The sequence below is a fragment of the Herpailurus yagouaroundi genome, unplaced genomic scaffold (genome assembly GCF_014898765.1).
Source record: "Herpailurus yagouaroundi ecotype Mexico unplaced genomic scaffold, PumYag 191, whole genome shotgun sequence".
NCBI classification, from domain to species: Eukaryota; Metazoa; Chordata; class Mammalia; order Carnivora; family Felidae; genus Herpailurus; species Herpailurus yagouaroundi.
In genome coordinates, this window is record NW_024412422.1 from 2,762,338 (window position 1) to 2,776,778 (window position 14,441).

A 14,441-nucleotide genomic window follows, 5' to 3' on the forward strand; every position below is an offset into this window, starting at 1 on the left:
GTGGGGGAGGGGCTCCGCAGGTGTTGTGCGGAGCCCCTGTTAAAATATTTTGGAGAGAGAGAAGAGGCTCGGTGGGTAAGGCAGAAAGGTTTCATCCAAGGAGGCAGAAACTGGTGTACGGACCCATGGGCCAAGAACATTTTTAAGAGGTTACAAAAAAAATAACAATACGCAACAGGTGCCAGGTAGCCAGCGAAGCTTAAGATACTCACCCTCCAGCCCTTTATAAAGTTTGCAGACCCTGGGCTTTATTTGACACCTCGGGGCTCCAGAACAAAACTGGCGAATCTGAAGGCCCTCCCTGCCTCTTGGACACCTCAAGCCAAACCCTTGCCTTCTCCCGACCCAGACCTTGCCAGCAACCCCCCCCCCCACCACGCGGCTCTCACGCAGGGTAGGGTCGCTGTGTAGGTGCGAGGGCGCTGCTGGTCGAAGCTTTCCCGGAGTATAGCTGGCTCTCCGCTGGCGGCCAGATTGGTTCAGTGAAACTACAAGCCTCCTGGGCCCAGCCAAGCTCTGAAAGTGGGCGAAGGAGTCCCTCTTACATTTTACGTTGGTCAGACCTGGACCCCCCGAGAGCACTCCGGGAAGGATCTTCAGGATCCTTCAGGAACAAGGGTAATCCACATTCCAACTAGTGGGTAGAGTCTGTGCAAAAATACTCTCTCCAGGAACTTTTCCTCTCTGGCATTCTTTTTTATTTTTATTTTTTATCATTTTTTTTTCTAACATTACGTTACTTTATAGGAATTTATTTTCCCACCTGTCAATCCAAACCACCTTAAAAGGTGATTATCTGCTTCTTCCTGAAAACCCTTTTGGGTAGGGGGGGGGGGCCCCCACTCCCACCACCGCCCTGGCCAAAAGAAACATATTCTCAAAAAACATACCAAGTTCAATACGTTTTGCCAAATTAAATTTCATGTGGTGGCTCAATTTTTGTGTCAAAATAATCCTTTAGATTTGACGCTGACAGGCTTGGGTTGCTCTTTTAAGACCAGGTATGTGTGTGAGAACTGGATATTTTTAATTTTCAAAGTGTAGGAGGAGGATTAGGAATTTGAATGAGTCTTTGGCTTCCGGTTGCCCATTTGTCTTCAGAAGCATGGCTCGCCTTTCAGCGTCTACACAGACCAGGGCCCAGGTCCCCATTATCAGAGCAAAATGAAGCCCTCTTGATTTAATGGCTACCACTCTGGCCTGGAGGAAAGGATCAAAGCTTTTCTCCCAGACCCGGAGGAGCAAGAACACCCCGCCAGGCTTGGGGGCACCCTGGCAAAGACAGGCTCATGCTGGCCCCTGGCAGAGGAAGTTTGTGCCACACGACATGCCGTGTCTTGACCGATGCCCCGTCTCGTCTTCCTTGCTGATGGCGAGAATCCTGAACATGGGTGGCACAAGTTAGAGGCGGGGTCTCTGCTGTGAAAGTCATTGGTTTTGGTGACCACCCTCTTCGGAGAACACCCTTGCTGAAACAGAGAGCAAAAGTTTTCTAAGTCAGCTTGATGATCTCCCTGAGCCTTGAACCGCTTTTCACGTACTGTCTCGGCTCTCTCTCTTTTACTTTAATTCCTGTGGCATGCCAGAAGTTAGACTCAGCTTCCCCAGATGTTCATCTTGCATTGATTCGGGGCGGGGAGGATCTTCTTGTGAAGCTTTAAGTATTCGGGGGAAACTGGTCACGGAGAGAGAAACCACAGGACCCCCTGGTCATGATCTGACAATGCCGATTTCAGTTTCTTGGCCGGGTAGCGACTGCAGGGCCTTGGAGCGATGTCCATCACCGCGTGAACTTGAGAACAAAGTTGCCCACTCTTGGCATTCCCTGCTGCTTTGATCTCACGGTGTGGGGGCCCATGCCGAGCTCTGGGTGCCCAACAGCAGGCTCCTGGGTCGTGGGTAGCGGTACCCTGTCCGTCATGCATGAGATCGCTCACTAGCTGCTCACAGAGGGCTGCACTGTGCCAGCCTCTTCTGTTCCCCACCCCCCACACCTCTCGCCAAAAACCATTCCAGCCCCTTCTAGAGCCTTTTCCCTCCCGGATAAGCCCAGAGGATGCCACAGAATTAACCTCTTCAGGACAGCCCTGGACTTAGGCACCCCTGTCTCTCCACACCGGCCAGATCCCAGAAGGTTCATGACTCGCCCTGCTCCCCTGGGACCATTTCTCCCCAGTGAGAAGAAATGCTACATCGTCAAGGTCATAGAAGTAACCTTACCCAAGGTGTCTGAAGAGAGACGTGCCCTCTGTTGACAGGAAATGCCCGGTGCTGGAATACATTTCACCCAGCGCTCCTCTGGCTTGCCACCTGGCGGGGCTTCCCGCAGACACAGCAAGGACAGGAGCACTAGGCAGGCTAAGGAGTTTGTGACACAGCATGGTGCAGGTTCACCTGCTCTGCTCCCACCCCGCAGGTTCTTGCCGATGCTGCATGCCAAACACAGGTAGTTGATCGACCCCCACGCTCAGCTACTTGGTCTTACTGTGTGCGTTCCGTAACTGAATCCCCGTGTGTAGGAGTTCACGCCGCATCGATAGATCTACAGCTGACTCACATCATCCTGTGGGCCACTTCTGTCCCACCCACATCCACACCGTGTCCCCCGAGTCCACAGCGGACCACCTTGACCCATCTGGAGTGGGGCTGTGCGGCGGTCCCCACAGCAGACCTGGACGTGACCACCTTTTGTCTTGTAGCCGGTGCCCTGGCCTCAGTCAGTCTCTTAAATAGGAGTCTTTATAACCAGCCCTCCAGCCCTCCGCGGTCCTTTGTGTTGGCCATGCCACACAAGAAGGTGGCTGCTTCCTCCCCCCTCTTCCGACACTGTAATTGTTGTTTTACAATTGAGTGCCTTAATAATAGTTTACGAATACTGTGTATTTATGGGAAACTGTTAAGCTCTCACCTGTGATTGGACCTTTGCCTTGTCGGTGGTGGTTGGCGTGCGGGCGGAGCTCGCCCTGCCCCACGCATGCGCTCATCTGCTGCGCGGTCGTGCGTGGGGTGGGGGTGGGGGGACCTGCAGGTGTCCAAGAGCATCAGGGGTTCCTGCAGGGGAGGCAGGCGCTGGCTCACGCCGCGCCCCACAGTTGCAAGGAAAGCACGGAATTTGGTTTGCTAGCCAGCTGGGGGGTGGCATCCCGCCCCATCACATGATTGTACTCTTGTCTCATAGAGATCTCTTACCACCGAGGCCACCCTGTCTCCCCCCCACCCCGTGCCGGTGTCCTGAGCTGTCTGCAACAAAACGCAGGTGCAGGCACCACCCCCTGCAAAATCAGGAACTCTACAAGATAAGTTCTTTGGTTTTTAGAAGCTGCCAGTGGGTTCCAGCGTGTTGCGTTACGGTATCGATGATTTTTTTTTTTTATTATATTGTTTTTCTTCTTGTTTTTTTATATATATATATTTAAAAGGCAGTATCTTTTGTACTGTGAATTTGCAGTAGAAGATGCATAACGCACTTTTTCTTCTGTTGGTGCGTACTGTAATAGTTCGTGTGCTTCTCGTGATGAGAATAAACTTTTTCTTTATACGTGTTTGATGACCTATGAACTTGTGCAAAAGGAAACTGCTTCTTCAATCCTTGCCAAGACAGACATAGCTCCGTCATCCCGACAGCCAGTCTTTACTGAGCACCTACTGTGCGCTAAGCCCTGTACAAAAAACCCAGACACGTTAGACCGAAGAAAGAACCAAGGGCAGAAATGTGAGCTCCTCCAGGAATTGTCTGGTTTTCCTCCTGGTTTTGTCAGTGAGGAAGAACAGGCCCACTTGCGGGTGGTCATGGGACTTGGACGCTGGCTGGTGTCTCTTCTTGCACAAGCAGAAGACAGCTAACTAGCGTGTGCTCCTCAGACCCACCTAAGCTATGCCAGCCACACGTCACAGGGGAGGGGACTTGTGGAGGCTAATTATCGCTAGCGACCGAGGCAGGAATCCCAGGGAACTTCAGTTGCTACACACAACAGAGGCTTATCTCACGCCCAGGTCACAATCCATGGCAGGTCAGGACCTTTGGGTGGCTCTCCAGCCTTGGTGACTCATGAAGCTGAGCTACTTGGCGTTTTAAACCCTGTGCTATCTCGGTGTTCTTTGCTTCTGGCTGTGCAGTCAGGGGAAAGAGCATGGGGACTCTCATTCTTCACGGCCTTTGGACGCAATACGTCACACGTCCAGACCGCCGGGAGGTGTGCGGGCACACGTGCTTGGCGGGCAGCACCGTCTGCCACAGGGACCTTGGCGCGACCACTGAATTCCAGTGCCTGTGGATCCGCGAAATACTTCGTTGAGTTCACCCCGGCTTGCTGGGTCTGTCACCTGGACTCCCAGAAGACAGATGGATAAACCAGAATGCAAGCTGATTACTTTAGAACAAGAATTATTAGCCGTCAAGCAGGTCAGATTACTCTCCCTTGCCAATTAGCACATTGAGTCCTCTAGGCGAATCTACATTTGAAGCCAAACTATGGTCAGGAATTGCTTCTTGAGTATGAAATCAAAGCAGAAGTTTTGGGGAGGTGGTTCTAATGGGCCACACCAGGAAGCTGCGGGGCAGTCCTTTCTGTAAGATGTTTTTGAAATCAAACCACCGAGGGTCATGGTTCAGGACAGTCTTCGTTGGCAAGGCTGGGGACACCTCATAAATTCTCTTCAGGCTCCAAATATGAATCAGAGCCCAGGGATCGGGCCCAGCACTCTGTATGTTCCCAATGGATTCCCTGGGAATTCTAAAGGCCAAGTTCAAACACCATCAAAATAAGAATGTGACACAGTGGAGCAGGCTTCCACTTAGCTGGTTACAATCACATTCCATGCATGCTTTCTAGAGACAACACCCACATCCCTCTAACAGAATGCGGGGGTGTTGCCAAAACCCACCAGATACTCATTTACCCAGGGCCCTAGCAGAATGTTCCTACAATTGGCTGTCCTTACCCCGATTTCACCCTCAAGAGTAACAGTCCTGAGGTGGAGCGAGATCCCAGATCACGCCTCCAGCCGGGCCCCCCCCCCGCCGCCCCCCAGTTTGTACAACCAGCCCCCCCCCGCCGTTAGTTTTGCACACGAGGATGCTCCTGCCTGTTTGTGTTTACGCCCGGAGAAGCCCCTCTTGGCAAGATGCTTGGAGGGGGCTCCAGAAGGCAGAGCTTGGAGAACAGCATTTCAGAAGGCAGTGGGAGGGGAAGCCCTTCCTAAAGACGTCTCCTGCCTAGGAAAGACCAGCCACGCACCCTGCGCCCCAGCGGTAGGGAGCAGATTCTACTGGTCCTTCTGTGTACCCAGCACTTCACGGAAGGAGTCCCACTGAGTCCCATTGAGTCCTTCAGACAGTCGATGTTACCCGCAGTTTACGCGTGAAGAGACAGGCCTGCAGAGTGTAAGTGATTGGCCCGTGGTCACATGTGGAAAGCGGTGAAGCCAGTCAGTACTGCTTCTTCCCCACCTAAAACCTTGCCAAGCAAGCTGAAGCTGCATTCTTGATCTCCCTATAGGTGTCAGCAAGAAAGCACAGGAGTCAGAAATGAAGCCTCCCTCCCGCCCCTGGGAAACCTGACCTACGTCCAGCTCCAAAGGCTATTTGGACAACATAAGGTGTGTGTCTCTTGCCCAAGTCGTATCCACCATTTTTGGTGGGTTGTTTTTTTTTGTTGTTGTTTTTTTGCCTTTAAAGGGAAACTGCTCCTGCATCCTGAAGTATATCTATAAAGGGTCCCATTTCAGCTTGAAAGTCCTCTTGTTGTACACGGTTCCAGCAGATAAAATGTTGGTGTTGGCACAAGCAGCCTCCGGGCACAGAAAAGGATGCAGGGGGCCCTGGTGCTAAGAGACACGTTCTCCTGCAGGTGGTATGCTGGAGGTGGTGAGCTCCCTCTAGTTTTGAAATCGGATATCAATGGGTTAAGAACAATGTTACCTACCTCATGGAGCCGGTGATTTGAGAGTTAGCCGATAATGTACGGAACCCCCTTTTGCCTGGCATGCCGTCCACGCCGAATCGACGGTGGCCGTTATTGTTGGTACTGGGCAGGAGGGACGGAGGGGAGGGAGGCAGGAAGGAAGTAATGTACACCGAGCACCTACTACTGACAAGCGGTGGTCCGCACAGCAGATATGAGCCCGTTTTACAAATGACGGTTGGAAGCTCAGAGGGTTAGGGAGTATGGGTCAGAGCCCCACAGCCAGAAAGGGACAGAGGTCCAGGGTGTCTGACTCCAAATTCATCTACTTTCTACCCCACCACCCTCTCCCCAAAGATAATAGCCCACCGTGTACTTAGTGGAATGCTTAGCATGGCAGGTGCTCAATAAATACCTCATGATTGTGAACGAGTGAGCAAATGAATGAAACACGCTGTGACAGTGAACCCTAGTTTCATTCACCAAGGCCTAGAAAGTTTGGGGACACCCATGCCTGCCTAAACCAAGTTCCTCCGGGGCAAGGGCAGTGTCTGTCACCACCTGGACCCCAGCAAGGGCTTGGCACATTTGACTGAAACTTAGGTCAATACGGGGCATTAGCTATGACTCTAAGAATCCTGAGTTGTTCAGAGTCCAAAAGAATCTGAAAGGTCACCCAAGCCAGGTCCCTTTATCACATCCATCCATTCTTGCATTCTTCCCCCATTCTCAGCTCCCCTGCCATGTGTCATGCCCTGGGGACAAAGAGAAGGCCATCTGTTTCATCCCCGGGGGGTCCTGACAGAAAACCCTCTTGCAAAAGACAAGAAGGAAATATACCACCTGCTAACGGAAATGGGAGTTGGACAGGTAGGATTCAAGGTTTATGTTTTTTCCTCCTTTTACCTATTTTCCAACATCTGTGCAGCAAGCAGGGTTGTGTTACTTTTATTAAAAAAGTGGGGGGGGCGTCTGGCTGGCTCAGTCAGAAAGCATGGGACTCTTGATCTCAGGGTTGCGAATTGGAGCCCCATTTGGGGGTACAGAGATTACTTAAATAAATACAAACTTTTACAAAAATAAATAAATAAAGTTAAAAAGGGAAACATAAAGAGCTAATGAAAGGATGCTTTTGTGTTGAGCTACAATTCGCAGGACAAGCTCCCAGGCTCCTGGTTCCAGGGGACCGGGCTAGGCATTTTGCGGGGGAAGGTCTTTGGGCCCCTCTGATGAGCTAGCACCGCCCGGGAATGGACAGGGAGATCCCGGATGGCAGTGCCTCACTACCCTGGTCTGTGAGCTTCTCCAGGCTGCTCAGACCCACCCTCTGAGTATCTGGCGTGGCAGGGCAGCGTCCAGGGCTGGCTTCATGGTCGGCGGCACAGGACTCTGCACTTAACAAGGGCATCGCGATTGGCCTAAGTCTCCGCTATCGCTCTTCTGAAATCCCCGTAATTCCTCGACAAAGGCCGGGCCTTTCCATGTTGCGTTGGGCCCTGCAAATCATGTAGCCAGCCCCGGCAGGATCCCCCTTCCAACCAAGGGCTTCGGAACAAGGCAGGCCGGGGTCCCGGCACGAGCTCCCTGACTCACCTATGCTGTGACCTGGAGCAAGTGACTTCACCTCCCTGGGACTCACGTTTCTTAAGACGAAGAACAAAAATAACCTCATAGTGATGTGATAAAAGGTGAGCACAAAGTACGTGCCCCCGAATCGTACTGTAATTTGTTACATAAAGTACTTACCACGGGCCCGACACAGAGTAATCCTCCAGCGGGGAGGACGCTGGTCTCCGGCCAGACGCCCACAGATCAGACGCCGCTGATGGACGGCTCTCCTCCCCACCCTGCTTCCTGTGCACGGCTCTGGAGGGCAGAGCGGGTAGGTACTCGGCTGGGATGCGCACACATACGCTCCGCCTCCCCCTGCCCTGACCCCTCGGAGGAACCTGCCTCTGCCTCTCTCCAGATACAAACACCGTCCGTCCCCCCACCCCGACCCGGACCCGCGTGGTTCTTCACAACAAGCCTCCGGGGAAGGGAACGGCGTGGGCGGCCCGTGAGCGTGGGCTGGTCCCTGCCGGGATCCAGAGGTACATCCTGTTCTGGCGTTGCCATGGCACAGCCGAACATCTGCCACAACAAACGGCTGTGGTCGGCGGCTGGCAGTGGGGCCGGGGCCGGGCAAGGGAGGCTGAGGCTGAGAGCGCGTGAGACCGAGAAGGACTCGAGCCGGACAGCGATCTGGGAAACCTCCCCGGCACCCCCGCCACCTCCCCGCGACACGTGCACGCGCAGGCGCGCACACGCATGCGCACACTGTGTCTAGGCGGCTTCCAGGGACTCGGCCCCGTAGGGAAGAAGAATTCCCGATTCCCGATTTTCTTCCTGGAGATCCTGGGAGAAGATCGCTGGCCAGCGCGAAGCCTTAGCAGGGCTTCCCCTCCTCTCCTCACCCCCCCTCCCCCCCCCCCCCCGCCCCCCGACTGCCCCGAATTCTCATCCTGGTCTAGCTCGCTCACAGCCGGGCTCCCAGATCTGCCCTAGGCCCCATCCCGCTCCTAAAATGGAATTTGCTTTCCTGGTTGTTATTGTTGTTTTTCCTGATTAGAAAGTAAAACACAGTCATTGTATCAAAATCACATGATGTCCACAGCGACAATAGCTGCGCTCCTGGTGCATGAGCCAGCGGCTGAGCCACATACCTCTCATTAAAAATACGCATGCATAAAAGGCCCGTGGTACTTGCTATACATGCATTTGTCAAAAAAAGAAAACCAAAAAAACAAAAAAAAACAAAAAAAAAACCTGTTAAAATCTGATCCCGAACGTCCAGCTGGGAATGCAGGTATTAACACATTTTCTACAGGAAGAAAACAGAAGCTCAGGTAGGTGACCTGCCCGAGGTCACTAGTGAGTGTCTGATCTGGAGTTGAATCCAGGTTATACCAACACTAGAGAGCTTTAAGCCCAGAATCTTCCACCACCCCCACCACCCCCGCCCTTTGCTGCTTCTCTTAGTTTCTTGAACACCTCCTCAGGTCCACTCCTTTTTTCAGGCCACACGCCCCCAGTGCTGACCTCATTCCTGCTGGAAGCCCCAGAGGTCCAGCTGAGGTCATGGTTCTGGTCCTAGACTTATGAAGGCCACACCCTGTCTGGGGCCTTTGGGCCCTCCCCTGTTTGCCTGTGTTCCTGCCCTCCAAGAGCTTGAGCACTCTCCCCGGGCCTGCCCAGGGCCCAGACTTCAGCGGTACCACACCTCTTCCCTCTGCCCACTTTCTCCGCCCTGCAGTGGCAGCTAGGTTGAGATCATAACGTTAGTTATAACAGGTGACAAGTCTTGAGCCACACCAGACAAGGTGGTTTTGTCATCACCATTGTTCAGGTGAAGAGACTCAGAAGTTGAATGATTTACCCGGGTAGCCCAGCCAGAAGGGAGACAGACTTCCAGAACCACCTCTTCCAGGAAGCCATCCCTAACAGCAGCCGGCCCTCCACTCCCCACCCCCCACTCCCTACCCCCACCCGCATCTGGAAGAGAGAAGTATTTAGTCGGAGTACCCCACTGGCCTGTGCAAGACTGTAAGCCCCTTAGGTTGGGTGCTGAGTCAGGTTTATTGTGGCTCACGCTGGGTCTGACATAATAGGCACTCAATAACTATTTGTTCGATGAACGGATAAATAAATAAATGACGAATGATGGGGCTCACCTCTTCCCCTCTGGGGCCATTAGAGGTTCGGGGGAGGCCGGTAGATCTCGTTGAATCTTTCCTCTGCTGCTTCCTGGCCGTGTGACGTTGGCCCAATTACCTAACCTCTCTGAGCCTCCGTTTTCCTCTCTGTAAAATAGGGTTACAGTCTGTGGGGAGGAGTGGAGATGACCTACACTGACTGCACAGGGTAGGTGTTCAGTAAACAACACTGCAGAGAGACAATTCAGGTTCAAAGTCAGGCGGTGAGGGTTCCAAATCTGAGCTCCAATACCGACTGGCCGCGTGGCCTCGGACAGCTCACTTTCCTTCTCAGGCCGCGTTTTCCAGATCTGTCACTTGGGGATAATAACAGCACCAATCAGTTGGTGTGGTTGGGATTAAATGAGCATCCACATAGTAAGTCCCCCATAAACATGGGCTTCCGTGATTTGGGGTGAGTTCTCCCACTTTTTCTACTCTACCCCAGGGCCTTGCTCCATACCAGGCACATGGTGGGCGCTGAGATTGCTGAAGGAACTGAATCTCATTTCTGTGGCTGTTTGGCTGTGGGCCCAGAGAGCCGAAGCAGTTCCCAGAACGCCCTCCCCACCCGGAGCCGGCTCTCGGGTGTTTTTCCACTTCACTTCCCGACTAAATGGGGATGGAGCCAAGGCCCTGTCTCAGCCTTTGTGCTGAGCCCAGTGGAGGTGGGATGGCAGCTCCTCCCGGCTAGCCTCTCCCTGCAGAGGCTGGAAAGGAGGTAGGGAAGGTTGGAGTGGCAGTGGAAGCCCCTCCAGAGTTAGGCCTGCACCCCAAGAGGTTGAAGCTAGTCAAACAGGAGAGCAGGGTTCAAGCCGAGCACCACTACTCCTAGCTGTGTACCTGTGGACATGTCACCCCACCTCTCTGAGCCTCACTTCCTGCACATTGGACTGTCAGTAACACTAGTGCCCTCAAAGGATTGTTGGGAAGCAGGTGAAGGGTGAAGCATATAGTAAGTGCTCTATAAATGTACCTGTGGAGCATACAGTAAGTGCTCTATAAAGGCACTCGCAGATGGGGCCACAGTTTTTACAGGATAGCTCCTGTCTCCAAAGACGGGGAAACTGAGGCCCAGAGAGGGCCAGTGACTTGTCCAAGGTCACAGAGCGTGTATCTTGCTGGGTCCAGCTGTAGCCTTAGCCATTCTCCCTGCTCAGCCCCAAAACAATCAGCAGGGCCTGGCTTCTGGGTAGACAAGGCAGGGGTCTCCCTAAGGCTGAGAGAGTGGGTGGGAGGGGTTGGAAGAGAGCAGTAGAAACAGCCCCTTTGCTGAGGTCCTTGTTTTCTCATAGGGAGGTGAAGGGGAAACACGAGGTCAGCAGCCTCTGGGCTTGGGGTGTTATTAGAAGTTCCCAAAGTGCAAGAAGGAAGGGCCCCTGTCACTCATGTCCCCACCCCTGTGGGTCCAGAAGCCTCCCAGGGGTGGCAACAGGGTGTCCGGATGGTTTCTGCAGCCCCAGGAGGCAGGGAGGGGGTCTCTCTAGGCCAGGTTGGGGACTATGGGCAGCGCTGCCTTCTACAGCCCCGCCCACAGGATGCTCCCCTGCCCGCCTGCCCGGTCCCCTCCCAGGGACCCCAGGGACCACTCTCTTCCTCCTTCTACCTGGCCCACGATACACAGTCTGGAGGAGACCACGCGTGGCCCGGCGCCTCCTGAGTCCTCCGGCCTCCAGTGCAAGCATCCCAGCTGCGGGCCCTGCGTGCCTGCGGGCCTCCGGGTGCACCGTGTCTAGTGGGGTGAGGGGCGTGGCTGAAGGCCAAGGCAAAGAGCAGGTGCACTGAATACAATCAGGTCCCACAGGCAGGGTTTGAGACAGGCTTGGCGGTCTACACCAGATCACCCAGCTCACCTCAGCATCCCTGTGGGCCTGGCTGTGTCTTGTTTATCCCCGCTCGAGAGACAAGGAATTGAAATGGTAGTGATTCAGCCTCTCCTAATCTCACAAAGGCTCCATCCGGGCCAGCAGGACCTGGTCTCGCCTGCAGGCATCCAATTCCTCTCGGCTCTGACTCCAAGGCTCCATTCTTCACACTTCTCCTCCTTTGGGGATTAAAGAAAAAAAAAAAAAAAAAAGACAAAACAAACAAACGAACAAAAACCAACCATGAAGTGATTTAAAAAAAAAGAAATCAAAACCCCCACCGTTCTCAAGTGCAAGTAATTTAGGCAGAGAAAAGGAGCACGGGGTGCTGGTCACGTTCCTGTGGTGTTTCCAAATTTACAGCCCAAGTATCTTGCCGTCATCCCGTTCCCAAATGCGGTACCTTGTGAATCTGCGGTAGTGTGATCCTGACAGCCATTTACTATGCTTTTCTCGTGTGCCGTATACCTTGCTAAGCGTTTAAGCGGGATCTCGTGGGGCACCTGGGTGGCTCAGTCGGTTGAGCGTCTGACTTCAGCTCAGGTCATGATCAAGTGGTCCGTGAGTTCGAGCCCCAAATCGGGCTCTGGGCTGATGGCTCAGAGCCTGGAGCCTGCTTCCCATTCTGTGTCTCCCTCTCTCTCTGCCCCTCCCCCGTTCATGCTCTGTCTCTCTCTGTCTCAAAAATAAATAAACGTTAAAAAATTAAAAAAAATAAATAAATGGGATCTCGTTCGACCTCATGGCAACCATGAGAGGTAGGCCCCACAATGCTCTCCTTTTTGCGGTGAGGAAATGGAGGTACAGAGAGGCAGGGGGGCCTGCCCAAGGCCACACAGCATGTCCTCGGCAGAGATGGAAATCAAAAAGGGGTCTGCTCACTGCCAAAGCCTCATCTGCCAAACTGCTTCGATGGCGCTAACATGATAACAGGAAGTCTTGCTCGTTTTCTCCATCTCCTCTGGCTTGACTGAGGCGGAGGAAGGGTTAGCATCCAATTCTCTCACCCCACCAGCGTCTTCTCCCTGAGGGATGTGACTGTCCCAGGCCCTGGGAAAGGACTTGGTTTCAGCTGCAGGGGGCCGCCGCAATCTGGCGACAAGAAAAAACTGTATTTGCATCTTTGAAAAGCTTGAGTCCTGGGAGCCTCAGGGAAAGAGGGACAGATGGGGCCATAGATTTCTTCCAGAAATGGTCTCATTTTCTTTGCAATCCCTGGATGGCTAATGTATTGAGGGTCAAGAAGAATGACTGGTCATTTCTCACTGAGCTGGTGGAGGGCAAGGGGGCAGGGGACAAACGTCTGTTTCTAATTAGCAGGAAATGGTAATATCTCTGCGGCCCTTCCTTATCCTGGGTGCTCCAGAAGATTCTCAGTGTCCCAATCAGTGTAGGTGGATGAAAACCAGTCCCTGACGCCTAGCTGGACCATTTACTACCCAGAATCAAACCCTGTAGGCAGCCGCTAAACCTCCGGTTTGAAACTAGCCTGGTGAAAGCGTATCTCAGCCATGCAGGCACTCAGTCACCAAAATGCTCAGCGTCAATTTTCTGGGAGTGTCGTGGAGAGAGCAGCCCAGCAGGAAGGATTTATACGTGAAGAGCCAGCTCCCTTCCCTCGTCGGTTCCACTTTTGGGCGCCCTGAGCCACAATCTGCTACCTATCCTACGCAATCCGACGCCCACCCACAGAAATCACCAGGGCTCAGAGTCTGATGATGTCTTAATGATGTCTTCCCAGATCTTTCTCTCGGCACATGCACACAGATCATCGTGATTCCATTGTGTGGCTTCTCAAAAGAAGGACGCATAGGTTGTTTCCAATTTCTTCCCGTTGAACAACGTTGCGGTGAACACCTTTATGCCTAATGCGTTTGTAGCACCTGCCATCCTTCCTTAGACCCGATTCTCAGAAACGGTAGCCTATCTCCAACGGGGGCCCCAGCAATCCACGCTTGCTCATAGTCACGTCTTTAGGAAGCTGATTCCATATCGAATCAGGGCTGGCCTGCATAGGCATAAATGACAGTGTGTGACTTTCAAAGCTCAGTCATAAACGGCATTGCAGCCTCTGCCGTGGGCTCTTGAATGTCTCAGTCTGGGGAAGCCGGCTGCCATGTCATGAGGACCCTCAAACAGCCAGGGAAGATGCCCACCTGACGAGAAACTGAGGCCTCCCGCCAACGGCCACACCAGCTTGTTAGCCATGTGGGCGAACCAACTTGGAAGCAGGGGTGGGGTCTCAGTGAAGACTTCCACGGACCGCAGTCCCGACTTTCATCTGCCTGCAGCCTTCTTTTTTTTTTTTTTTTTTTTAAATTTTTTTCTTTTCAACGTTTATTTATTTTTGGGACAGAGAGAGACAGAGCATGAACGGGGGAGGGGCAGAGAGAGAGGGAGACACAGAATCGGAAACAGGCTCCAGGCTCTGAGCCATCAGCCCAGAGCCCGACGCGGGGCTTGAACTCACGGACTGCGAGATCGTGACCTGGCTGAAGTCGGACGCTTAACCGACTGCGCCACCCAGGCGCCCCTGCCTGCAGCCTTCTAAGGAGCCCTCCCCCCGAGCCACACAGTGAGGCGGCTCCCAAATTGTCAACCCGCAAGAGATGATAAATGATTTTGTTGTGTTGAGCTAATACATTTCGGGTGATTTGTGTTACAGCCGCGGATAATTCATAGACTGGGCTGAAGACCAGACCACTTTCAAGACTCCTCATGGAGTCAGGAGTCATTCTTTCTTTCCTTTTCATTCTGCCAGATTGTCAGCTCTTACACTGACTTGCAACTAACTGGTCTGATGATCTCAAGTGGCTTCCTGATAGGAGTTCCTATCAGTTCTGGGGATGCAGAGCTTTGGAAAGCCCCATATGTGAGCAACAAGCCCTCCGCACGCTGTTCCCACATGAAGATTGATTTTTGATTTGTGGCCGTGTGCA

General features: G+C 53.1%; 1 long non-coding RNA gene across 1 annotated transcript; it reads left to right on the forward strand.

The window, feature by feature from the left end:
* Window positions 1–5,062: 5,062 nt before the first annotated feature.
* On the forward strand, window positions 5,063–9,606 carry LOC121010198 (uncharacterized). Its single transcript, XR_005781039.1, has 2 exons — window positions 5,063–5,598; window positions 6,637–9,606. It is a non-coding gene; the product is annotated as an uncharacterized LOC121010198 (long non-coding RNA).
* Window positions 9,607–14,441: the final 4,835 nt, after the last annotated feature.